Consider the following 12,378-nt stretch of genomic DNA (forward strand, 5'->3'; position numbering starts at 1 on the left):
CACTTCTTGGCACTTAGTATGTGTTCAATAAATGTTAAGATAGTTATTAATGTGGACCAGCCCACTAAGATGCTATTAGACTCATGATAAATGTATAATTACTTGACTCCCAAAACTGAAAAGAATAAATGAATATATGTGCATTGAAATAGCACTTGTAAGAATACCATACAATGATCAACTATCATATAGAGATGTAATGGCTAGGAGCATAGGCTCTGAAGTCAGGCTCCATGGGTTAAAGAACAACATACTTATAGCTCAGTTTTATCTATAAAGTAGAAATATAATTATGATAATTAAATGAATTAATACATAAAAATACTGAGACCAGGATCTTACATACATTATATGTTTGGTAAATGTTATCTACTAACATTATCCTATCCTGGTATGTGACTTAACTGGGATTCCAAATTTAATTAACTTCAGGTTCAATTTTGACTTGACAACATATTGATAGTAAGTCTTTTTGTAGTTTATTCAGGCAACTGTTAGCTTTCAATCTCATCTGTGAAAATGTGGAAAATACTTTCTAATACATGAAACTTTTCTGAGCCTCAATTGAGGATACATGATATAAAATGTAGAAATCCTATTATAGTACTATTTATTGCTGATTAAATATTATTTTCCTAAACCCAACAAACTGACCTTAAAATTATTCCCAATTATTTTGAAGTATTTATAACTATTTAAAATTATTATTGGAAATGCTTTTCTAATTTTTAGGTTTCCAAATAATTTTTATTCAATTTCCACTCCCTCCCCCAAATTTTTGGACTCCCGGCAAAATTAAGTCAAGAGGAAGTAATGTATTCTAATTCTTTTTAATGAGGAAGAAATCACCATCTAAGATGCCAATTTCATGAATTTCTCCAAACACTACATCATAGATCCAATACATCCATTCATTAAAAGCATTTATCTACAGAAATATTAAAATAATACTAAAAAATTGTACTCAAAAATATAACTTTTTAAGTTTTCTGTAGTAATTTGACAGTCGTTCAAACATAACTCTGAAGAATTTCTTATTCAGCATGGTAGGTTTAGGATACCAGAATTATAAAATTATCAATAATCTCTTTCGTGGTTTGCTTACTTCGCTTAACATCAGTGCTTTCTGAATGGTTGTTCCTCAAATAACTAGTATAAATGAGAGAAGTATATCTGATCCTTTTTTTTTTTTTTTTTTTTTTTTTTTTTTTGAGATGAAGGCTTACTGTGTCACCCTGGCTGGAGGGCAATATTGCGATCTTAGCTCACTGCAACCTCTGCCTCCTGGGTTCAAGCTATTCTCTGGCCTCAGCCTCCCAAGTACCTGGGACTACAGGTGTGCACTACCATACCCAGCTAATTTTTGTATGTTTAGTAGAGAAGGGGTTTCACCATGTTGGCCAGCTGGTCTCGAACTCCTAACCTCAGGTGATCCACCCGCCTCAGCCTTCCAAAGAGTTGGGATTACTGGCATGAGCCACCGTGCCCGGCCTGATCCAATTCATTCAGCTGGAATCTTATGTGAAATAAAATTTCTTAAAATTTATCAAGGATAAAACTCCAACCTAGTGGCAATGTCACTGACAGTTTAATAACTGGCCCTTCATCACAAATCTCTCCTCTAAAAATAGTGATTTATGCACATCATGTTAAACTCTTTCCTTTTTATTTATTTTTATTTTTTTGAGACAAAGTCCCACTTTGTCCCCCAGGCTGGATGCAGTGGCACAATCTTGGCTCACTGCAGCCTCAATTTCCAGGGTTCAAGTGATCCTTCTTTCTAAGTCCCCCAAATGTCTGGGAGTACAAGCACACACCACCACACCTGGCTAATTTTTGTCTTTTTTGTAGAGATGGGATTTCTCCATGTTGCCCAGGCTGGTCTCAAACTCGTAGGCTCAAGCAATCTGCCTGCCTCAGCCTCCCAAAATGCTAGGGTTATAGACATGAGCCACCATGCCCAGCCAACGCTTTCCTTTTTAAATGTATCTTTGCCTGAGTCAAGCTCCACATATTACTGAAAATGGTAAATTAAAGTTGGAATAAACTGTGTTTCTGCTTTGACCTTCTTGTATGCCTAAAATTACCTCTCTGGATTGGATTTGTCCTTGGAAGACCAACTAGTCAAATACTTTGAATATCATTTCTGGAATCCCTGAACTTAAATATGAGCCATGACTTACAATCTACATACACAATATATCTGATCAGCATAACAATGTCAGTAATACAAACAAGGATGTCTTTTGGATTTATTGTTAATATCGAAATATTCACTTTCAAATATAGATAAACATTCTAGATAGAACAAAAGGACATAAATCTCTTTAAGGGCTTTTTTATGTTGAAATTCCATTATTCTGTTAAAAGTATCAATCTGATATTGCAAATATGCAACACAGTGCCTGCAGGAGTAATCTAGCATCTGATCGTGCTAACAGAAATTATTGTTTCTGTGCTATAATGTTAAAACCTTAAAGCTTGACTTTAAACTTTTAATAATAAAATAGTAATAACAATTAAAACTTTTAATTTGTGTATCCAAGAAGTTTATTCTACAATGGTAATATTTAGCATCAGCCAAATGTTAATTCTAATACTCAACCTTTTAACATTTAATCAAAATTTAATTTGCTGCACCTGTAAATAAAAAGGTAGGGCAAGAAAAGTCATTCTAATTCATTGATTGACTTTTTAAAGTACGAGCATTTCAAATCACACTAGATTCTTCTGAGAGGATTCTCCTTTCACAAATGTCAATAAGGACTAGATCTCCTGAAATCATCTCTGTCCTTGCTCCTGGAGGGTCAATGAAAGCAGAAAGTCATACTGAATGAATGAGCCTGGGAGGTCTACTAGAAGAATTGCAGTGTACTCCTTTGCACCTCTTTGATAGTGATATTTTGTTTTCCTCTAACATTTCATCAAAAAGAGAAACATTTTATATCACCTCTCAAGTGGTTCATTTTACTATCAGATTCACTTTCACGTATGATAATCCCTCCTAACAATGAAGTATTATTCCTTCATCAAATAAATGAAGTTATATAAACTATTTTCTTCAATTATGATAGAAACCAGTTGAAACAGTTTAATACATAAACACCTGAGAAAAACACATTCTCCCTAAATAGCACCAACAATTAAAGAATTGACATAAAAGACTCAATCTATTACAGTTTTTCTATTTTAAATTATAGTGCAGTTAGCTAGAGATTACACAGTAGAGCACTTACCTTAGACCTACCAGTGATTCATGAATTTTCCAAAGAGTTTGCAAGTACTACTAATTTCTTCCTTGAGGGCAGAGGTTAAATATTTAGTTTTCTTCTATTGTTCATATATGATAATATCCATCAAGCATTAGACGAACTTGATGGCTAATAATGTGTGTTAAGTTACCACTGCATCAAAATGAGAAAACTGTTTACAAAGGGCTCAGTAACTTCCTTCCCTTCCCTTCCCTTCCCTTCCCTTCCCTTCCCTTCCCTTCCCTTCCCTTCCCTTCCCTTCCCTTCCCTTCCCTTCCCTCCCCTCCCCTCCCCTCCCCTCCCCTCCCCTCCCCTTCCCTCCCCTCCCCCCTCTCCTCCCCCCTCTCCTCCCCTTCTTTCCTTCTTTCTTTTTTTTCTTTTTTTTCTCAGAGTCTTGCTCTATCACCCAGGCTGGAGTGCAGTGGCATGATCTCGGCTCACTGCAACCTCCACCTCCTGGGTTCCAGCGATTCTCCTGCCTCAGTCTCCCAGGTAGCTGGGACTAAAGGTGTGCGCCACCACGCATGGCTAATTTTTGTATTTTTTAGTAGCGACGGGGTTTCACCGTATTGGCCAGGCTAGTCTCGAACTCCTGACCTCGTGATCCACTCTCCTCCCAAAGTGCTGGGATTACAGGCATGAGCCACCACACCTGGCCTCAGTAACTATTACATAAAGTCACACACAATGGTAACTAACTGGCTATTTTAAAGATGATTTAAAGACAATAACTGGCATAATTATTAAATCAAATATCTTAAATAATTTAGGATGTACAGTGAATGATGGAGTACTGTACAGCCTTTAAAATTTTTACATACTTTATAGAATATATCATGGAGAGTTATTTATTAGTAATTAAAATGGATAAAGCAGAGATAAAAAGTAGGATTATGGTATGATAGCCACATCTGTATGTGTACATGTTTGCACATGTATATGTCAGGATATATGTTATGTCTGACATTGTTAAATGAATGAAACAGAGAAGCTTCTCTAACAAAATACATTAAGCTTGCAAATGTATCCATTACCTATAGTCCTACAAGAAGCAAGTAGACAATAATTGTCTGCTTGTTTGTCATCACTGCATCAAAGCAGCCTAAATTACAATAATTAATCTTAAATCACAGTACTTTGATGTAAGATGAGTAACTGCTAATGCTATTTCAGACAAATACTGTAGTCAAAAATGTTTGTCAAGTGATATGTACACTAATTACTCATATAATAACGTTTCTCATATTGAATTACTGACCTCTTAAGATTCTTTAAATTGAATGCTAGTACTAATAAAGAATGTTTTGGGTTATACTTTTCTAGGTCTCAGGGTGGTGAACGTTTTCTTTGAATTCCAAACCTGTGAGCTTACGGTAAGATTTACCTAATTTTAGAGTTATTTTCATTATCTTTGTTTTAAATCATGTCCAGTTTTTTCAAAATAAAGAAAATTCAAGTAAGTCATTTGATATTTAACCATAAATATTGAAGAAGTTATGTGATATTTTCTATCAAAATTTTTATGTTCTTGGATAGATTATAGTAATACAGTTATTTGATATAGTCTTTAATAGATTTCTATGTAAATTTGAAGGCATAGCCCACAAAGGTAAAGATTGATACCACTGAAAACAGTTCTTTGAACATGAATGACAATTTTATCTATTAAAATTTTCATAATGAAGTCTATTTGATGGCAATGAGTTATTGAAAGTAAAACTTGTTTTATCATCTGTCAAGATGTATCAAAATTGAGTCCCTCCATGTAGCTTGATGGTAGAGCTCCAGGAAGTTGAGAGTAAAGTATGTAACTATGAAAATAAAATGGTAATAAATAACAAGTGATTTCTATGGCATTATTGCAATGTATCTTGAAAAAGATGTTTTAAAATGATTGTAGATAACAACCCATCTCTAGGAACTATAAGACATTCTTTTTCATTACTGTTTAAAGAAACACTCAACATAATGTAGGATTATTTAAAACAAGTATCATATAGGAGGAAAGTAAAATTCCTCTGCCTTACCAGGAGTACTATGCTGATAATGGCAGAAATTTAGAGGAATAATTTAGATGCACTTAGAGTAATAATTTTATCCCCAAGTACTTATTTTTAAGTTTTAAATTATACTTCACAAATATACGTGAATGAACTTTTAAAATAATTATAATTTATAATAAGAAACAAAAATATTTTTTAAAATTACTATTATCTCCAGTGTTTTAATTATCTTATATATACACAGAAAATTACTCATACCTTAAGTGCACAGTCTTACTGAATTGTTACAAAATGAATACACCCATATAACCAATACTAACATCAGTTTTTTTTTAAAAAAAAGAACATTAGAGTACTTTGAAGTCCTGTTATACTCTTTCTAGTCACTAAACCTACAGAGCATAAGCAATATCTTCACTTCTAGAAGTAGGGTTTGTCTCCTTTTTCTATATTCTATAAATGAAATCATACAGTAGGTACTGCTTTGTTTCTTTTGCTCAACATTATGTTTCTAAAATTGCGTGCAGTGTTAAATTGCTCATTTTCATTGCTGGGTAGTATTCAACTGTGTGGATAGACCAAATTATTAACCCTTTCTAATATTGATAGGCACTTAAGTAGCATCCAGACTTTGGCTTTTATCAATAGTGTTGATTTGGATATCAGGAACATGTGTTTTTGGAGAACACATGTACATATTTTATTGTGTACATAAGATATGCACATGTTCTGCTTCAGTACATATTGACAATTCATCAAGTGTCTATCAGTTTTAGGAGCAGGATATGAGAGTTGAGATATTCCCTATAGTCACTGACATTGGGGTTTTTCAGTTTGGGTATGTGAATAGGGGTATTATAATTGGAATACCTTGAAGTTTATGTTATTAAACACTTGTATTTGCTCTTATTTCTCATGTGGCTACATTATTGTTGAAATGTCCTAAAACTTTTGCCTTTTTTTTCTTACTGGATTATCTGCCCTTTTCTATTGGGTTGTGTTTATACATACACTGAGATAGATATATATAAATATATATTTATTAAATAAATATATTTTATATATTATACATTTATATAATAAATATATAAAATAATATAAATATATTTTATATATATATTAAAATACTACACAGCAATGAAAATGAGCAATTTAACACTGCACGCAATTTTACAAACATAATGTTGGGCAAAAGAAACAAAGCAGTACCTACTGTATGATTTCATTTATAGAATATAGAAAAAGGAGGCAAACCCCACTTCTAGAAGTGAAGATATTGCTTATGCTCTGTAGGTTTAGTGACTAGAAAGAGTATAACAGGACTTCAATGTACTTTAACGTTCTTTTTTTAAAAACCATATATATATGTATACGTATATACTTACATATATGTATGTGTGTGTGTATATATATGTCATTGTATATTTCCAATAGGGGATTTAAAACTACCAGTTAATAAATCAGCATTATGTCTTTCTTAAAATTCAGAATCAATTCTGCAAATGTGTAGTTGCCACAGATTGCATTGTCCTTTTATGTATAGTTTTTGAATTGCATGTGTTTTTCCTCATTAAGTAATAATCCTGATTTAAATATATTCTTAGACTAACATTCTTACATTCTTAAATGCATTCTCAAAACTAACCATAGCCAATTATGAAAGTGTCAAGAATTATGGGTTTGAAAATCTGTCATGATAGAAGTATTTTCACAACACAGTGTGAGAAACACCAGAAATAATGGCTTTATTTTTTCCTTCTGGAGAGTTAGTTGTGAAATATTTACCAGAACACCACTGAATATTTGCACTCTGTATTCAACTCTTTGGTGGATTTTCTCATTACTCTCTGGATGATATATTTTGATGAACAGAAGTTCTTAATTTTGATTTATTTCTGTTTATTAGTTTTTTTTTTTTCTTTTCCTTCTATGATCAAAGTTTTTTATGTTCTATTTAAGATATTTTTGCCTTCTCTGTTGTTGCTAAGATATTATGGTTTCTCTAAATTCTTTATTGTATAAACTTTTACAGTAAATGGACTCCAGGTGTTACACTGTTCTATGTTTATTACCTTATGCATTTAAGATAAATAGATTTGGATTAGAATAGTAATTGCTCTGTATATGTTTTAATGTTTTATTATAAAATTCATACATAAATATGAAGACTGGTATGTAGTTATTTAATAATTTAATGCATCTATTAAAATAAGCAATATGTGGTATTTTGTTAAGTCAATATATATATTTATGAATTGCCCATTATAAGTTTTATGCACCACAGTTAGTTATGTGGCCACAATTTTGAAATAAAAATTCAGCACTATAACAAAATTATTTGACTTTAAGCCTAAATGACTTATTTATTTCCATAAGATATTATTAAGTGAGCCAAAAGCATGCAATATGAATGTTCTATAGGATCATTAAAATATCAGAATACTAGGCTAACCTTTAAGCATTTAAATGTAATCATTGTTAAAATATATTTATTGTTTCTAAAATATTATGTCTAATAAGTTATATAAGCATATAACAGCCATAATAAGTACAGCCTTAAGTATTAACTAAAGAATACTATTATATGCACTTCATTAAGATTTTATTTAACACTTGTCTTGCGAGATATATATATAGAAAGAAGAGAGACATATATATCTTTTGTTTGTTTGTTTGTTTTAAATTTTTCACCAAAAACACAACAGTGCATCACATACTTGTTTTGTGCCGATAGAAAGGACGGTATAAAAATCAGGATTATTTATTTTTAAAAATTTTGCATCAGTTATGCAAACATACATGTGTTTGCCACAGGTTGCAGTATACATGTTCTTAGAATTGCATGTGTTTTTCCTCGTGAAGTAACAATCTTAATTTAAATACATTCTTAGAATGTATATTTTTCATCTCCGGGTGCTTAGTCTAAGCCATGTCATCGTTTAAGAGTAACTCATAATGTAATACAATGGAAGTAGAACAGCAAAGTAGATAATATCTTATTTTAGTAACGAGCTAGTGTGTTTCAAGTCTTCATAATATTGAAACAATGTGATGAGGAAATGTTGGGGTTTATAGATTAAAATTCTTGAAACTAAAGATGGATTTTTTTTAATCCATATATTTGGATATTTGAAGAGCTTGGGATTTGCTTCAGAAGATTTTGTTTGTTTTCTTTTTCTTTCTGCTTTCTCACCTGTTTTAGATAGCCAAAGATGATGAAATATTGAGTACAATAATCAAGAGCTAATTAGATGTTTCTCCACTTTTTCTAAATTACCAATCTGTGTGTCATAATGAAAGCAAGGAGAACAAAGGTAAAACACAAAAAGCTGTCTTGAGTATTGGTTCTAAGACTTTAAGTAGCACTAATACTTCTTAGCCTCCACTAGCCATTCCAAATAGATAAATAATGAGCTTATCTGAGAAATACAGCATAGGTTATAGAAATAAATATTTCAGGGTTTATTTCATGTGTCCCTGAATGTAAGTGATAGTTAAAGGAAAAAAATCCAGTTAAGAAACACAAACCACATATAGAGGTAATTGATGCCAGTTAAATTAGGTTAGTTTATTTTCACAGTGATGACAGGGCTTGGGGAAAAATGAAGTTAAAAGACATACAAGTAACATCCTGCATGAAGGAAAATAGTGGAAACTGAAGGATTACTGTGCATTATTTGGACCCAACATTGAAAGATTGAATTATGCAATAGAAGTCTAATCTGAAGTCATGAACACCCATTGAAGTCCAAATAATAATAATACAATTAGAAAGACATAGGTAAAAAGTTTTGGTAACATAAATGAAATTTGAATTTGAGAACACTGCATGTACAAATATTCTCTGAGAATTTTTGCTTCCTATTCAATAATGAATTGATTACACAGAACTGTTAAAGTGCATTTTTGTGGGGTTTTTTTTCCTAAAATATATATAGGAAAAAATGGAGTTCTACTTCTGATGGGCACTTTCAACTGATATTTCTGAAAAACTAGTTCAGTGATATTTACTTGTTACAAAATGCCTCACCTAAATCCTTTAGTCTGAATACATATGGATCATCACCTCTTCACACCTTTGGATAGATTGTTCCTATCTGGCTAGCTCACCCATAATTCTGATTAAATAAATTATCCATCTGTGAATCCGCTAGGCTTAACTTTTAATACTTACTCTATATTATTTCCACACTATATCTAGCCTTCTCCCTGTTCCCAACATGTCAGGAACAAGTAATTTAGTTTCTAAGATTTTTCTGTTTGTCTAAAGGCAAACTTTATCAACCTCTATAAAAATGTGTATGTTATCTTGCTCCCACTTTGATATACTATGGATATCTGGAAAAATCGAGATTAGACTTTTGTCGATTTGACTTGTTGATAACAAAGTGTTAGGAAAAAAAAGAGCTTAGAACATATTTAAGCTTACTAAAGCCTTTCAATGGCATATATTTAATTCTGGTAGCAATAAAATGGATGGGATTTTATTGTAAAGCTGAGCAGAATTCAGCTTCTAATATGTCAGCTTTACATGACAGATTATTAATAAACTGTCACTGTTATCACATGATACCAATCTTTGGTGACTGCCTTTTTTTAAACTTGAAACTCAAATGTATATTTTAAAGTAAGCTTTACTTTGTGGCTCATTCTTTCCTTTAAATACCTTTTTTTCCCTCTGCTCTGTAGAAATTATTGTGCCATTTAATCAGTGGTTCTAATTTCATTACACTAATAAAATTCACAAATGACTAGTGTATCATCTGTGTTCAGATACATGCACATATAGAGGATTATTACTATTATTACTCAATGTAGATGACGACAATGACAGAGTAAGAATTAAGAAAATGAATTGACTTTAAACTCGGTATCATGGCCATTACCTAGCAAAATGAGAAAGTGGGCATAGTCCATTTTCTCAACTTACTTTCCCCATGTCTTTGCCTTTTTCTCTTTTGTTCACAATTCCTTATTGTAGATACCCATTTTCTACTGCCTACACATTCTTTTATTAAACAAAACTCACTAAGCATCTGTATGTACTAGGCATTGGGTTAGTATTGGGAAACAGTCAACTAACAGGACCCATAGGAAATTTATAGTTCTGGAGAGCTTGTAGGGTCTACAGTCATCCTCCAGCTACAAAAGGGTCTTCATCTGTGAAGTCCTCTATACTATATGCATATCCTCATCACCCCATCAAAACTTTAGTAACCCATCAGTGGAAAATTAAGAGCTACCTCCCATTAAGTTATAATTAGTAGAGGAAGGGACATAGCAGTTGATTATGGTTTAAAAAAAAAACTGTACACATGTCATAGAGCAAAGCATGTAGGAAAACCTATAAATCCATACATGTATGACTCAGTGAGTTGTAAGTAACATATATTTTCTCACTGTCATAGTTGATGGTTAATATCAAAACTGTTCACTAGTTGGGCAAAGCTGGAAATAAGAGTCCATATTTTCAGTCAGGTATTATTCAGTATTTGTTGACCACTTATTTATTACATGTCACATACTCTTCTGGATGGTTTTATTTGTGTAATGCTCTTCTGAGAAATCTGAAATATATTAAAGATGAGAAGGCAGAATATTTGTGGAACTTAGGAAGGCTGATTCTGCTTATAATTAATTGTTTGTCCTCAAACCCCAGTCATTTATTTTCTCAAGTCTTCCATATGTTCAAATAAAAAGCAAGAAGGATAAGAACTATGAATTTTGAATCCTTTCAAGCTTTAAATTTAATTATTCTAATTATATCGGTTGAGATGCTTTGAGCCACAAATAACAGGAAACTAACTTGCTTAGGCTTTAAGAAAGGCTTCTTATTATACAAAGGAGAAGTTAAGAAGTTGTAGAATTTCATGGATGACTCACTGACATCATAAGGGACCTATGTTCTTTTCATCTTTATTCCCAGTGTCCTATCTTAGGTTTGTCCTTGGCCAGAATCCCTCAATATTGAAAGATGTCTGCCATAATTATAGGTTATATATCCAGACACAAGATACCCAGTAGAGAAAAAAAAAAAAAAAAAAAAAAAAAAAAGGATTTTACCTTACCTTCTTTTTATGCCTTAAATGATTAAGGAAGTTTTTATGACTATGGCCACTCTTGTGCCTATTGCCAGCAAATACCTTTTCACATCTCTTCTAACCAATGTGTCACATCTCTATCAAATGTGTCATATGCCCCAGCCTATAAGGATCATTTACTATTGGCTTAGACCAATTATGTTTACCCTCTGCATTTAAAAATGTGTTCTGTTTGCATGGAAGCTCAAGGCTGCACAGAGAAGCATGAGGGGATAAAAAATTCAAGTTCCCTTAAGAAGCAGAAAAGGAGAAATGGTTCTTTGCCAGGCAACCAGTGGTATCTGTTATAGTTATTATGCTTTGTTGGTGTACTACATACTTCTTGAATTAATACTTTTATTTCCCTGAGGCAATAATAGATAAAATGTGAGTTTACTTTACAATGAAGTCCCCAGGGATAATCACATCAAATTAAACAGGTGATTGCTTAGGAAGTAGGCGGTTATTATTGTTTACATCCACATCTCTTCTCAAAATTCTTTAATGACTCTTCATCTTCAAGAGAATAATTTCTGTATAAAAATGTACAGAATAAAGACAGGGTTTCTCCCTCAGTTTTGCTGCTCTGTTACCACTCATGACACTGGCATACGTGTGTTCCTTGTTCTCAGTCTGGTGCCTTCACCCATCCTGTTCTTTCATTAACAACAATCCCACCCCTAGCAGAACCTCCCACCCCCAATCAATCATCTCTGCATTTTAACTTTGACCAAGACCCACTCACACTCCTTTGACTGACAGAAAAGGCACTGATATTCCTTCATTCCTTCCAATTTCAGCTCAAATGCCAGGCTCCTTATGCAGTATTTCATGAATCTTCAGGTGACCTGTGTGCTCTTTCATTTTCCCGTTGACCTTCAATCGTATTTCCATTAGACTGATTATTTTATGTTTTTTATATCTACTTGATGACCTCTCGGCACTGGACTTTCCACACTTCGAGGGTAAAGTTGGTGCCCTTGTTGCCTTTGTATTTGACTCTGTAATAACTGGCATAGGCAAGGTTTATTGTGTGTTTGCTAG

The 12,378-nt window shown here is 32.7% G+C and overlaps 1 protein-coding gene across 35 annotated transcripts in view; it reads left to right on the forward strand.

The window, feature by feature from the left end:
• The window catches only part of PTPRD (protein tyrosine phosphatase receptor type D), a 2,337,809-nt gene that overhangs the window by 1,049,874 nt on the left and 1,275,557 nt on the right, over positions 1–12,378 (forward strand). For all 35 annotated transcript variants that reach the window (XM_050761934.1, XM_050761936.1, XM_050761930.1 and 32 more), the window contains exon 7: positions 4,575–4,624. The gene's annotated coding sequence lies outside the window, so the exon portion shown is untranslated. The remainder of the gene's footprint in view (positions 1–4,574; positions 4,625–12,378) is intronic.

Source organism: Macaca thibetana, chromosome 15, assembly GCF_024542745.1.
Source record: "Macaca thibetana thibetana isolate TM-01 chromosome 15, ASM2454274v1, whole genome shotgun sequence".
Taxonomy (NCBI): Eukaryota; Metazoa; Chordata; class Mammalia; order Primates; family Cercopithecidae; genus Macaca; species Macaca thibetana.